We start from the raw sequence: 15,032 nt of genomic DNA, 5'->3' as shown, positions 1-15,032 counted from the left end.
GGCGAAGCCCTGCATGCCTGGCTCTTGGTCCCAGGCCACTGGCACTGAGGAGGTGGTGCAGAGACAGTTGTCATCCGGGTGGTGACCAATCATTAACTTTTTTTCAAACTAATTTGATGATAAAGAAAAAAAATAGTATGATTGTCCCTGGGTATTTTTTTTGGGGGGGGGGAGATCCGGTCGAGGGGCCTGAACTCTGAGCCTGGGCGCTGTCCCTCAGCTCTTCAGCTCAAGGCTAGCGCTCTACCACTTCAGCCACAGTGCCACTTCTGGCTTTTTTCTTTTTGCTTATGTGGTGGTGAGAAATCTAACTCAAGGCCTCAGGCATGCAAGGCAAGCACTCTACCACTGAGCCACCCTCCCAGCCCATCCCTGGGGATTTTTATTGGGTAACTGTGAAATCATTTAAAGGGCAATCTGTGCTCATTAGATTTTCACTTCATGGCAGAAAGCCAGAAATACAGAAGAAATAAGACTTGAGTCAAGAATTAAAAAAAAATACTTTTAAATGCATCAATCTGCTGGGCACCAGTGGCTCACACCCGTAATCATTGCTGCTCAGGAGGCTGAGATTGGAGGATCACAGTTCAAAGCCAGCCCAAGCAGGAAAGTCCTTGAAACTCTTTTCTCCAGTAAAACACCAAAAAACTGGAAGTGGCCCTGTGGCTCCAGTGGTAGAGTGCTCGTCTTGAGCTGAAGAGCTAAGGGACAGTGCCCAGGCCCAGAGTTCAAGCCCCACAACTGACCAAAAAAAAAAAAGCCCTAATCCTTTAATTTGAGAAGAGGTGTAGATAGCAGAAAAAATGCAGAGAGGGAGGGCTGGACTTCTGGATATATGCCTAAATTCAATCTTCTAATATCACTCAAAGATCTTTGCCAAGATTCCTCAATGCATTGTCCTTCCAATTTCCTCTGTTTCTCCTAGGATCTCTCTCCACTCCAGGATGGCAGCCATGATCCCCCAGGTCTTGGGTCTCCACGGCTCCTCAGGCCCCTGGACGCAGGGACAGTTTCTCAGACTTTTTTTCTTTAACCTGACCTTGCAGATTTGAGAAACAACAAACACTTCTGTAACATCTTGGGGATGGTATGAGTGTGTGTCTGTGTGTCTGTGTGTGAATATGGGAATGTGCATATCTGATTGTGTACCTGCACACATGTGTGTATGTGTGTGTTCACACCAAAGGAACCCATGTCTGTGATGTTCAGGGGCAAACAAATCTAGGTCCCATTGCACTGGGAACTGTTTGAGTTGTGCCTGGTGTAGGCTGTACCCAGGAAGTGGGATGTTCTCTCTGGAGGACAAAGCCATTTGTTTTTCTTGGCCACTCCTGGGGCTTGAACTCAGGGCCTGGGCACTGTCCCCGTGTTTTTGTGCTTAAGACTGGTGCTCTACCACTTTAGCCACAGCTCCACTTCTGGTCTTGTTGGTAGTTCACTGGAGATAAGAGTCTCCTGGTCTTTCCTGCCTGGGTTGGCTTCCAACCTTGATCTTCAGATCTCAGCCTCCTGAGTAGCTGGGATTACAGGTGTGAGCCACTGGTGCCTGGCTTAAAATACACCTTTGGTAGTCTTTTAGTGCATCTAGCCAAGCAGAACACCAGAAGTGGAGCTGTGATTCAGGTGGCAGACCGTGAGCCTAGAGCAAAACACTAAGGGCAGCGCCCAGGTCCTGAGTTCAAGCCTCAGGACCAGCACACACTAAAAACAGAAATAGTGTATGGTTTGATACATTCACAATGTACATTCCTCCTTGGCATTCTTGTGCCAGACCCGGTGAAGTATGGAACCCACAGTACATGAATGACTCACAGAGCATCATGGGAGCAGTGACCACACATCCACCCAGGGCCCGGGCTGTGCGCCATGGTAAGCTCTCAGTCAGGATGGGGTCACTGTGTCTTCTCACTCTCCTCTCCTCTCCTCTCCTCTCCTCTCCTCTCCTCTCCTCTCCTCTCCTCTCCTCTCCTCTCCTCTCCTCTCCTCTCCTCTCCTCTCCTCTCCTCTCCTCTCCTGGCACTGTGCAGCCAGGATGTAGCTTTCCAAACAATCTTTGGTGGTAGGAGTGGAGGTTTTGTGGGGGTGGGGGTGGGGGTCTTAGTCTTGGTCTTGGTCATGGGGCTTGAACTTGGCCAGGACGCCGTCCCTGAGTTCTTCAGCTCAAGGCTAGTGTTCTAACACTTGAGTCACGGGGTGACTTCTGGTTTTGTGGTGGTTAAATGCATGTAAGAGTCTCACAGAGTTTCCTAATTTGGAAAGTAGGCTTTGAACCATGATCCTCAGATCTCAGCCACCTGAGTAGCTAGGATTACAGGCGAGAGCCACAGACGCCTGGATTCTTCTTTTATTTATTTTTTTGTGGAGCTACCTTTGCCCCATATGAAGCAGGTCACCAAAGGCCACACTAACACCTCTGACCGGAACAACAAACTCCGTGGGCCCCCACAGAACACAAGCTGAGTGCCTTCCATGCCAACTTGGCCCAAATCCATCATTTGCACAACTGAGCACATGTCCAAATGCAAGGTCTGAGCTGTCACACACACACACACACACACACAAGGCGCCTCTCATCCCTGCCCACGGCTCCCAGCAGGGCAGTCTGCAGAGGCGTTGGTGTAGTTTATTCTACTGGAAAGCATAAGACATAGTGAAATAACATTCGATGACTGCTTCTAGCAAAAAAACAAAAATCACTTTGCTGGTTAAAGTCAAACTGATTGTTCTGTCCCACTTCTAGACTTGAAGTCAGGGCCTGGGCAATGACCCTGAACTTTCATGCTCTAGTTTGACACTCTACCACGTGAGCCACACCTCCTCTTCTGGGGTTTAGATTAACTGGAGGTGAGAGCTTCATGGACTTTCCTGCCTGGGTTGGCTTCCAGCTGTGAGCCTCAGCTCTGAGTCCCCTGCTGTGTGCTCTGCTCCCAGGTACTGACTGACAGCTTCTCACTAGCTTCCCAGACAACCCAACTCTATCTTTTCTATATATATTTTTCCTTTCTTAACAAAATTATTTGCTGTGGGTTTCAGGGTTTCTCACTTGAAGTTGGGATTGCTGTGTTTCTAGTCATGCAGAAGCTCTGGGTCAGTCCTCATGCTTGTAATTGTGTTATTTCTCCACAGTTTTGGCAGGGGTCCATGGCCTGAGTTGGGTATGAAGGGTGGGGGGACCCCACATCTGTGTTCTATGTACCTCATCATCTGGTGTCTCAGGCCGTCTGGGTTTAGCTTCACAACCAGTAGAAGTGCTTGGCGAGCTGTTTCTCCCCTGATTCAACATCTCTTACCACTCAGGACTATAACTTGGCTCAAACTTGGAATCTCAGCTACATGGGTAGTTGAGATCTGAGGGTCACAGCTGGAAGCCAACCCAGGCAGCAAAGTCCATGAGGGTCTCATCTTCACTCATCATCATTATAATGCTGGAAGTGGAGATGTGACTCAAGTTGTAGAGTGCCTGACTTGAGCATAAAAATTCAGGGATAGGGGGCTGGAAAGGTGGCTCAGTGGTAGAGTACTTGCCCTGCATGCATAAGGTCCTCGGTTCAATTCCTCAGCAACATATAAGCAGAAAAATCCAGACGTGGTGCTGTGGCTCAAGTGGTAGAGCACTAGCCTTGAGCTGAAGAGCTCAGGAACAGCACCCAGGCCCTGTCTTTAAGCCCAGAAGTGGAATAAAACAAGTAAACAATCAGTTTGATTAAGACCTACAAAGTGGTTTGGGGTGTTTTTTGCCAAAAATTAGACATCAAATGGTATTTCACTGTGTCTTGCAGTGTTTTTAAGTAGAATAAAGCACACCAAGGCCTCTGCAGACTGACCTGCTGGGAGCCCTGGGAAGGGATGGGAGGTGCCTCGTGTGCGTGTTTCACAGCTCAGGCCTTGCACTCAGACTTGTGCTCAGTTGTGCAAATGATGGATTTGGGCCAACTTGGTATGGAAGGCCCTCAGCCTGAGTTCTGTGAGGGCCTGCGGAACTCTTTGTCCCCTTCAGTCATGGGTGCTGCCCTTGGGTAGCCTGCCTCCGAAGGGGCAAAGGTTATGCTACAAAAAAGAAAAATCAAAAGAAGAAGAAGGAAGGAAGATGGAGGCCTCGCAATAGGGAATGGCTGCAGCTCCTTCGAACCCAACAGAGATCTGAGTTCCTAGCACACACTTCTCCCCAAAAGATCGACAACCACAAACATATCACTAAACACGCAGCCAGTCACAAGAACTGAAAAATGAAATCAACTTCTGACTTCTACACATAAGGAAGGAAAATCAGGAAAAATCTCTCTCCCAACCCCATGCCGCTTGGGCAGACTGGCTTGGCCTTGGTCTCCAGGTCCCACCTCGGACTGCAGAGAAAACCCCCACAACAGCCTGGACTGCGCAGATGGAGACGGGGAGCAGCAGGGAGCCAGGGACTGCAGGCTGGAGAACCCACGGTGACTACTACGACCCAACCCGCATGGCAGGGCTGTGAGACAGCGCCCACAGCTGCAGGGGTGGAGGCAGGAGGGACCCCAGGGTGGGAGCGGCCCAGCCCAGCCCAGTGTCCCAGCAGCCAGGCAGGTGGCAGAAGAAGCCCAGTGCTGGTCCAGTCAGAGACCCACATCTAACCTTTCCAGCCCCCGCCGCTGCAGACCAGATCCAGCTCCCTCACGCTAGCTCAGGGCTGGACATTGGTTTGCTGACCCTGGGGCCCTGTGCAGGCTAGCCTGGCCAGTGTGAACTAGTCCAAGCCAAGAGTGCTGCCACTCAGCAGGCGCAAACAAGCCAAGCTGGGTCCACGGCCCCGACCTTCTGTGAACCCAAATGTCTAAGTCACGATGATAGATTACAAGCGCACTGAATCCAATAGCCAAGGACAATCTGTTGTGCCCAGGTCGCAGGACCCCCACCAAGAAGACCACCCAGAGTCAGACTACAGCTGTTCAAGGTTTTATTTAAACAGGCTGCAGCTCGGGCCTCGTCCTACACTCCGACACAGTGGAACCTAGAAGGAGAGCCCCAAGCTAAATATTTGCAGGGTTTATAAAGGCACACAACCAACCAGGTGTTTGGATTACCACCACGTGTTACTCTGCTAGACAGAATTTATTGATCTTAGGTTTAGTTTAAACAAGCAACAAGTGGTCACTGCCTCAAAACTTTAACCGTTCATATACAGGAAAGGACTCCAGTGAGAATGTAGAAGAGAGGAATAGCAAAAGAACCATGAAAGAAACAATGACTGAATTGGTCAATAAAAGGGGAAGCTGGGAGCAGGTGGCTCATGCCTGTAATCCTAGCTACTCAGGAGGTTGAGATCTGAGGATTGCCATTCAAAGCCAACCCGGGCAGGAAAGTCTGTGAGACTCTTATCTCCAATTTAAAAAACCACTAAGGTGGGAAGGTGGCTCAGTGGTAGAGCGCTTGCCTTGCATGCATGAGGCCCTGGGTTCCATTCCTCAGCACCACATAAGCAAAAAGGAAAAAGCCAGAAGTGGCTCTATGGTTCAAGTGGTAGAGTGCTAGCCTTGAGCTGAAGAGCTGAGGGACAGCGCCCAGGCCCAGAGTTCAGGCCCCACGACAGGACCCCCCAAAAATAAATTAAAATAAATTATAAAAAACCGAAGTGGTACTGTGGCTCAAGTGGTAGAGGGCTTGCCTTGAGCTGAAGAGTACAGGGACAGTGCCCAGGCCCAGAGTTCAAGCCCTATGACCAACAATAAATAAACAAAGAAACAAACAAATAAAAGAGGACCTGTGAAAACAACTTCAAGAACTCCAAGAAGAAATCACAAAGAAAACCGAAGACTAAGCCGGCACCCGGGCTCACACCTGTAATACTAGCTACTCAGGAGGCTGAGATCTGAGGATCAGGGTTCAAAGCCAGTCCAGGCAAGAAAGTCCATGGAACTATTATCTACAATAAACCACTAGAAAACCAGAAGTGGTGCTGTGGCTCAAGCCTTGAGCTGAAGACCACAGGGACAGTGCCCAAGCCCAGAGTTCAAGCTCCACGACCAACAAAAAAAGAAAAAAAAAGAAAGAAAGAAAACCAAAGACTCCCAGAAAATTAAGGAGAGAAAAATAGACACACTATACACCACATTAAAAGATGAAATGGAGCTGGGCACAGCTGTAATCCTAGCTACTGAGGAGGCTGAGATCTGAGGATGGATGTTCAAAGCCAGCCTAAGCAGAAAAGTCTTCATGAGACTCTTATTGCCTATTAACCACTCAAAAAATGGTAGAGCACTAGCCTTGAGCACAAAGAGGCTGAGGGATAGCGCCTAGGCCCTGAATTCAAGCCCCACAACCAACAAAAATGTAGGCTGATAGTGGAGCTGTGGCTCAAGTGGTAGAGCACCAACCTTGAGCAAAAGAAGCTGAGGAACAGTGCCCAGACACCGAGTTCAAGCTCTAGGACTGGCATAAACATTAAAATAATGGATTTCTCTACAGAAGTAGTATAGCTATGTCCTTAACAGGAGAAAGAATCTGCCCTCAGGAGTCTTTTTGTCCATCAGAGGGTGGCAAAGGGAATAGATTGTCTGTGTGGTGACCAAAAGAACAGAAAGGAGACAAAGGACCTGGGCATGAGCAACCACAATTCTCTGGCAGAGACAAGTAGAGCTGATGCCACAGGACCCGGTGCCCAGGCTGCTGAGAATCTGTTTTCCCCTCTGTGCGGGTCCTCAGGTCCCCCAGAGGCCATGGTCCAGGCCTTGCCCCATTCTGCATCCCTCATGGAATGCTGTGAGTGTTCGTCGTGATGGGGACAGCAGCTCTGTGTAATGGGACTTGCGGTGCTGAGCACTGATTGGACTCCTCAGCAGTGGTTCTAACATCATGACATGGGTGTTACTCATAGGACCCAGCACTCTGCGCCTCATGGAGTCACCATGAGGGGACTGGAATCCTGAGACCCCAGCCCGAGCTTCCTGACCCCCCCGCCCCCCACACACACATCTGGGGCAGGAATGGTGCCCAGAGTGGCAGAGGCAGAACTTCCCAGGAGAGCACTGGACATGGAGCATGGTCACTGTGAAGTCCATCTCCCGGGGGAGATCTGTGGCTTCACCCCCAGGATTGGCAGAGGGCAGAGGGGCCATCGGGATGGAGCCTTTCTGCTCTGGCCCTGACTGGTGTCAGCGTTTCTCCACAGTCTCCAGGCATCATGGGGAACTGGAAAAAACACTTCACCCCAGCCCAGGCCCAAGCGTTTGAGGAAAACTTCCGGGTAAAGATGGCAAGACTTCCTCTGTCACTGTTCCCATATGACTAAGTCCGGACCTATCTCTATGTCTGTGGAGATGAAGACTTGTGTCCCTGTCTTATAGAGGTGATGGGACAGGGGCGGGGACTTGGATCTGAAGGTCTGAATTTTCAGGTTGCATCTTGGATCCAATCATCACAGTGCCCATTATCTCTTCCATCCAGGGCATCCTGGATTTTTTTTCTGCCAGTCCTGGGGCTTGAACTCAGGACCTTGGCACTGTCCTTGAGTCTTTCTGTGCTCAAGGCTAGTACTCTACCACTTGAGCCACAGCACCACTTCTGGGTTTTTCTGTGTATGTGGTATTGAGGAATCAAACCCAGGGTGCTCCATGCATGCTAGGCAAGCACTCTACCACGAGGCCACATTCACAGCTCCAGCATCCCAGCTTGTCAAAACATTTATTTAAGTCAGGTGATGGTGGCTCACACCTGCAATCCCAGCTACTCAGAAGGATAAGATCTACAGATCACAGTTTAAAGCCAGCCTGCACAGGAAAGTGTGTGATACTCTTATCTCCAGTGAACCACCATAAAACCAGAAGTGGAGATTTCAGGGTAAAACCCTAACTAGCCTCGTGCAAATGCGCTCAGGGACAGCATCCAGGCCCTAAATTCAAACCCCACAACCAACCAACAACAACAACAACAACAACAAACTATCGATCTACCTATCTACCTATCTATCTTGTTGGGAAGTGAAGGTGGAATTCAAATAGTAAAGCCAAGACAGATCAGAGGCCCTGAGTTTGAGCCCTGATATAAACACAAAAAATAAATAAATAATTTTTTTAAATCTTGTGATCGCTGGGCATTGGTGACTTACATCTTTAATTCTACCTACTTAGGAGGCTGAGATCTGAGGATGGAGGTTCAAAGCCAGCCCAGGAAGGAAAGTCCATGAGACTCTTCAATTAACCGCCAGAAAAGTGCAAGTGGACTTGTATCTCAAAGTGGTAGAGCACTAGCCTTGAGAGAAAAGAGGTCAGGGCCGGAGGGTAGGGAAGGAGGAGGAGAGGGAGGAGGAAGAGGAGGAGGAAGAGGTTGTAGAGAAGGAGGTGATGATTATTGTCATGTACATCCACCCTCAGGAAAAGTCTGGATGTTGGGTATGAGGACAGCAGGGTGCCCCTGAAGGGCAAGTACCTGGATTGCTTCACAGGATGTGGACTCCTGTATGTGCTTTAACTCAGGATGAGGTCTGGGTGGCCACGCCCCTCCACAGATGCACAGAGCCCTGACTAGTAGAAACCATCCCCAGAGTCCCTTGTATTCTTAGCAACCTGTATTCAAGCTGTCTTCCCCAGGTGTTGATTTCCTGTCCCCTCCCCCACCCCCGCCTAAATTCCCTACAAAGGCATTTTCAATTTAATACTTGAAATATTGGAGGCAAATTTTTAGTTTGATTAAGCTGTTCCTATACTTGGTTATACTTGGTTTTTTTTGTACTAGTACTGCTATTTTGCTCAAAGCTAATGTTCTACCACTTAAACCAGACTCCCACTTCTGACTTTTTTTGATGATTATTTGGAGATAAAAGTCATTTAGACTTTCTTGCCCAGGCTATATGGCTTTGAACCTCAGATCTTAGCATCTTGAGTAGCTAGGTATATTGGCATGAGCCACCAGCACCCAGCTGTGATACCATTTTCAGAATGCCAATATTTTGCCTTTCAATAGAAAGGTCAGTGATCAATATACTTCAAAAACATAATCTTTGGTATATTATGTGTTACTTTATTGGATATGATATTTTCACGTACTACATAGGAAAATAACTGACTTTCAGTTTTCTAGGTTCTAGTTATGTAGCATTTAGTAATGTAGGTTGCAGATGTAATCAATGAATGAATATTTTATAGTATATAGTAAAATGAGTAGTTACATACATATTCTTTAAAGCTAGCTGCAGTTTATAATTTTTATTATTCAATCAAATGATATTGTAATGATACAGTTAGATAGGAGTGAGTCTGGTGATGTTAATTCATATTTTAAAATAAACATGCACAAATCCCCCCACCTCCCAATAAAAGGATGTGTTCCTGCCACCCCAGCTCTGTGAGATGTAAGAAGCTTTGATCATGAGGAATCCATGTTCCCAGTCAGATGAGCAAAGTCCTAAGCTCACACCCTCGTACACCTCCTCCCACCCAGAAGTTAAAAGCACAGCACAGAAGGGGTTGCCTGTACCTATCATGGTACTATTGGGATGACCCCCCAATACTGGGGTCCATGATCAAAGGAACAAGACTGAAACAAAGCGAAAGTCAGACAGAGCTATATTTCATGCCAAACATCTAGAAACTGACTGCTTAGGGCTGACTCTGCAGAGAGTGAACCCTGCCCAGCTGCACGGGGAAGAGGCCAGGCAGTTTAGGCTGGCCACACACAAGTGATCAATAGCATTGCAACACGTGCACAAAACTGCACAGTTCTATCAGGCCACACGCAGGTGACCAATGAGGTGACAACTTATCCATAAGCAGTTGTTTAAACTAGCCTACCACTTTGGTCAGATTGGCCGCACGGGTTTGCGGGAGGGGGTAGACTGGGGGTGGAGGGAGGAGGAGGTTTGCATTCCTTGGGGAGGGGTGGGTTACATATGTGCTCCTTAGTGACATGTCCACCTGGCCTCTAGTCTCTGTTATCAGAGACTTGCAGTCCACATTTTTCCTAAACTTGTAAACAACAAGATGGATGTTTAACCAGGGGAGAGTCACATAGGCTCACTGGGTCCTAACATTAAGATTGGGTGCCAACAGCTACAACAAAAACCACATGGAGACCACGGGGGACAGGCTCCCTGCCTCTGGCCACCCTCTTTCCATGGTAACTGCCTGCAAGAGGCTTGGTTGAGCTCCCTACCTGCACCCCCACATCCTCCTCTCCCCTTTCTTGATTGCACTCAGGACTTCAGGGTCACGGAAAGGACTTTTCCAGTCTGCAGTGGCATTGGGAAAATGCTGGTCATGCTGAGCTCCGTTGGAGCATGGTGTTTGTGGGACACAGGCATTGGTGTGGACACCGCGGACAGTGCGCTGCTGTCTAGCTGGCAGGTGTTTGCTCTGTTGGAAGGACAGGCTGGAGCTGTCCAGCGTGGAAAGCAGCCGAGAGCTGCCCCTGGAGATCCAGGCGGGGAAAGGGAACCCCTTCCCCAGAACATCCAGCAAACCCTCAGGCAGCCTCCTGCCGAGGGCAGCCCACTATCCCCACCCGAGGGACCTCCGCAGCCTTTCACCCAGGTCACCTTTGCTAAGCAGAACACTAAGGCATGTTTGTCAGCCGTGGGCCAATTTATTTCAGCAAGAAAAATCACAGGTCCCTTTGTTCTGTTCACTTGCATGTGGCTGCCACCCGTCCTGGTGATTGGACCAATGATGTGACAGGCAAAGCCAAATGTCCAATGTTTTTTTCTTTTTGTCTGTCTTGGGGCTTGAACTCTGGGCTTGGGTGCTGTCCCTATGCTCTTCAGCTCAAGGCGAGCGCTCTACCACTTGAGCCACAGCGCTACTTCTGGTTTTCTGAGTGGGTTATTGGAGATAAGAGTCTCATGGACTTTCCTGCCCAGGCTGGATTTGAACCATGATCCTCAGATCTCAGCTTCCTAAGTAGATAGGATTACAGGCATGAGCCACCGACACCCATCTTCCAGTCTACTTGTTTTTGACACAAGTGGTCCGTGAACAGCCAGCCCATCCTTGGCTAATCCATGGCAGCGAGCATATGGTTGGAGACCAGATTTCCTTTCTGGGCCTCCCTCACCTCCTTTCCTGGGAACCTTTCATACCTTTCCTGGTGATTTTGACACAGGCAGGAACAAGCTCCTTGGGCACCTGGCTGAGACTGAGTATTTTGTTCTCCTTCATGGTCTGGAAGGAACTGCTCTCCAGGACCAAGTCCAGCTCTCCCGGCTCCAGCGCCTTCCCCAGGAACCCGCAGATCTCCTCTGTCATGCTCTTCGGATCCTAAGGAGAGAAAAATAGGGCCACAGGTATGAAAGGGAGAATAGAGGGAATGGGTCTCAGGAGGAAGGAGCAGGAGAAGGAAGAAACAACAAAAGGAACTGGCAGGAGAAAGAATGAGTGACCTTTGGGTTTGGGGACAGTGCTCAGTGGGTAGAGCGCCAGCCAAAGATCAAAGCATCAGGTACTTGAACTCATTCAAGACTCCAGCTCAAAACACAAATACAAAGGAGGATGAGAGGAATGCAGGAAGGAATGACAAACATGATGTAGATATTTGACAGAGAGAGTAGGATGGAGACTGTGTGTGTGTGTGTGTGTGTGTGTGTGTGTGTGTGTGTGTACTGGGGGAGGGGTAATGAGAAGAAGGGAAGATGATAGAAGGGGTAAGGAGGGCTGTAGTGGGGTGAATGTAAAATCAATCATTACCTTTTTCATCTGCTCATAACTGAAGACCAGCATGTTCTCCTTTTCCCTCATGGACATTCAGCCTCAGACATGATCAAACCATTTCCTGTACGGCACTGCAGGGGGGACAGCAGGTGAGTCGGGGCGGGGGGTACACAGAACATGAAGAGGCTCCACCAATCCCCATCTTCCCTGTGGCTTTAGCATGGTCCCTTAGCTTTGGGTCCTGTCAACTTCAACATGGTGAAGTACTCTAAAAGAGAGAGTACTGTAGCCGGGCGCTGGTGACTCACACTTGTAATCCAAGCAAATCAGGAGGCTGAGATCTGAAGATCACCATTCAAATCCAGCCTGGGCAGAAAAGTTCATAAGACTCGTATTTCCAATAAACCACCAGAAAACCAGAAGTGGAGCTGTGGTTCAAGTGGTAGAAAGCTCGCCTTGAGCTGAAGAGCTCAGGGACAGAGCCCAGGCCCAGAGTTCAAGTCCCATGACTGACAAAAAAAAAAAAAAAAAAAGAAAACAGAGAGGGTACTGTGGAGGCTAGACATGACTTTCCGAACATGTTTTCCCCCTTTCCCCAATCTGAGGCAGGTCACCCAAAGGCAGCAGCAACACCTCAGACCGGGACAACGAGCACTTTGGACGCTCACAGAACTCAGGCTGAGGGTCTTCCATGTCAAGTTGGACAAATCCATCATTTGCACAACGTAGCACAAGTTGGAGTGTAAGGTCTGAGCTGTGACATACATACACACACACACACACACACACACACACACACACACACACACACAGCACCTCCCATCCCTGCCCACGGCTCCCAGCAGGTCAGTCTGCAGAGGCATTGATGTGCTTTATTCTACTTAAAAACACCGTAAGACATAATGAAATATCATTCAAATACTATTCAGGGTCTCATTTTGATGAATCACACTACGTAGATCATAGTCAAACAAATTTCTTTTGTTCTACTTTCAGGCTTGAACTCAGGGCCTGGGTATCATCCCTGAGTTTTCCCACTTAAGGCTGGCTCTCTACCACTTGAGCCACACCTCCCCTTCTGCATTATGATGACTGAGTGAAGATGAGAGCCTCCTGGACTTTCCTGACCTGGTTGGCTTCTGACTGTGACCCCCAGCTCTCAGCTCCCAAATAGCTGACATTACAGGCATGAGCCACCAGCCCTGACTATAGTCCCAAAGGGTAAGACATGTTAGATTAGGGGAGAAGCAGTTCATCAAGCACCTCTACTGGTTATGAACCTAAACCTACAGGGCTTGGGACAACAAGTGATAAGATAAATAGAGTACAGATGTGGGGTTCCGCCCCCCACCCTTCATACCCAGCTCAGGCCATGGACCTCTGACAGAACCATGAAGAAGTGACAAAATTATAAGCATGAGGAATGACCCAGAACTTTTGCATGACTAGAAACACAGAGATCCTAAATTCAAGTGAAACAGACAGAAAAGAAAATTAAAATCACACGAATATATAGGTGAGAGACCAAAAATAAGTTCGGCAGTACGGAAACTATAAGGAAAACATCTGTCATCTGTTTACTGGAAGAGAGGCTGCTCCAAGACAATGTAACAGTATCAGCACAGTCCAAGAGGCCAGACTGCCCTGACCCGCTCCCCCCAACTCTAGCAGGAAGCAATTTAGTGCAGGATTCACCTGCAAATTGCCAGCCAACCACACAACCATTGCTGTCATGATCCCTCCCTGTGCTTCCTGTTCCCTATAAAAACCCTGCTGGACAAGGGGTGGGGGCTCAAAATTCAGACCTGCGGTGACAGGGAAGATTTGTGAGTCTGGCTCAAGCTATAATAAATGACTCTCGTGCATTTACATTGGCAACTGCTCCCTGCTGGTCTTTGGGGAGGTGTGCAGCCTGGTACTACATAGGGAAGGTAGAGTTGGGTTGTCTGGGAAGCCAGTGAGAAGCTGTCAGTCAGCACCTGGGAGTAGAGCACCCAGGAGGGGGCGGGTCCTCCATGGCTATGGAAGCTCCAGGGGCTCAAAACACCTTGAGACCTTCCATCATGGGAGAAGTCTGGTGTTGCCTTTAGCCAATGTGAGTTCTAGGATGAGGAAGCTTTGGACCCACAGATGGAGATTTTAAGATAAAACATGGTGGGAGGGGAGGGTCACATGAGGTCCTGAAAGATGTTTAAATCCTTATCTGCTCCCTTCACAACCCACTCACTGTGTCCTTGCAAGAACCATTCAAAGCATTGTTGCAGTGACTCTGGTTTCTTAGCCAGATTTGTAGAACCCCAGAAATAATAACAGATATAAGGACATCCTTAGGATTTCTGATGATATAGAACACCTTAAAGGGAGAAAGGAGAAAATTAACAAACAAGAAACATTCCCATCATTTCTTGCATTTTTGGTGTTCAGAGAAATTGTAGAATTTTGTGCTCCAACATCAAAGGATCTGTCAATCTTTGGGTTGGGTATTAGTTTGTGAATTACTTCTCAAAATTTCTACAATCAAATCACTTTGCCAAGAATAAAACAATGGAGGGATAATACATTAGCTAAACACACCTAGGATCTTTATCTGCAAAGCACAGGACAGCAGACGCTGGTTAGCCTTTGCTGGCTGTAGACTTGTGAATTGTTCTGTAAACATCATTGAAACATCTGGGCATGTATGGCTCTCACCTGTAACCACAGCTACCCAGGCAGCTCAGATCTGAGGATCATAGTTTGAAGCTAGCCCAGGCAGAACAGCTCATGAGACACCCATCTCCAATTAACTACCTGAAAACCTCAAGGGGAGCTATGGCGCAAACTGGTAGAGTAATAGCTTTGAGTACAAAAGCTCAGGGACAGACATGAGTTCAAGCCCCAGGAATGACACAAAAACAAAACAAAAAACCCTTGAACGAGGGAGATGATATGATACAACAACAGAGATTTCGCAGCACAGGCGCCCATTTCTATGGTGTTCAGGAGCAAACCTAAGTAGCATTGCACCAGGAAAGCGTGTGCATCATGTCTGGTGTGGGCTGGGCTGGGGAAGCAGGACAAAGGCTCCTGGTCTGATCTGGCCATGAGCACCAGGTGTTTATTCACTATACAGCATTCAGAGTCAGGCTACAGGTGCCAGGTCACAAGACAATGAAACCACACCACCTCACTTTTTTTTCTTTTTCCATTCATGGAGCTTGAACTCAAGGCCTTGGCACTGTCCCTTTCTTGTGCTCAGAGATTGTGCTCTACCACTTCAGACTCAGCTCCAAGTGTGCTCTACTATTTTCAGGACATTTTGCCACTTGAATCACATGAGTCAAGGCCATAGTGCAAAACACAAACTGTGTGCGATTGCCCTCACCTATAAGGCCCAGAAGGTCCTGGAGGAGATAAGAGGATGGTGGGGGTCAGGGTAGTGGC

Source organism: Dipodomys merriami, unplaced genomic scaffold, assembly GCF_024711535.1.
Source record: "Dipodomys merriami isolate MVZ:Mamm:240054 unplaced genomic scaffold, mDipMer1.0.p SCAF_106, whole genome shotgun sequence".
NCBI lineage: Eukaryota > Metazoa > Chordata > Mammalia > Rodentia > Heteromyidae > Dipodomys > Dipodomys merriami.
The sequence above is the reverse complement of the archived record's forward strand: the minus strand, read 5'-3'. Positions refer to the sequence as shown.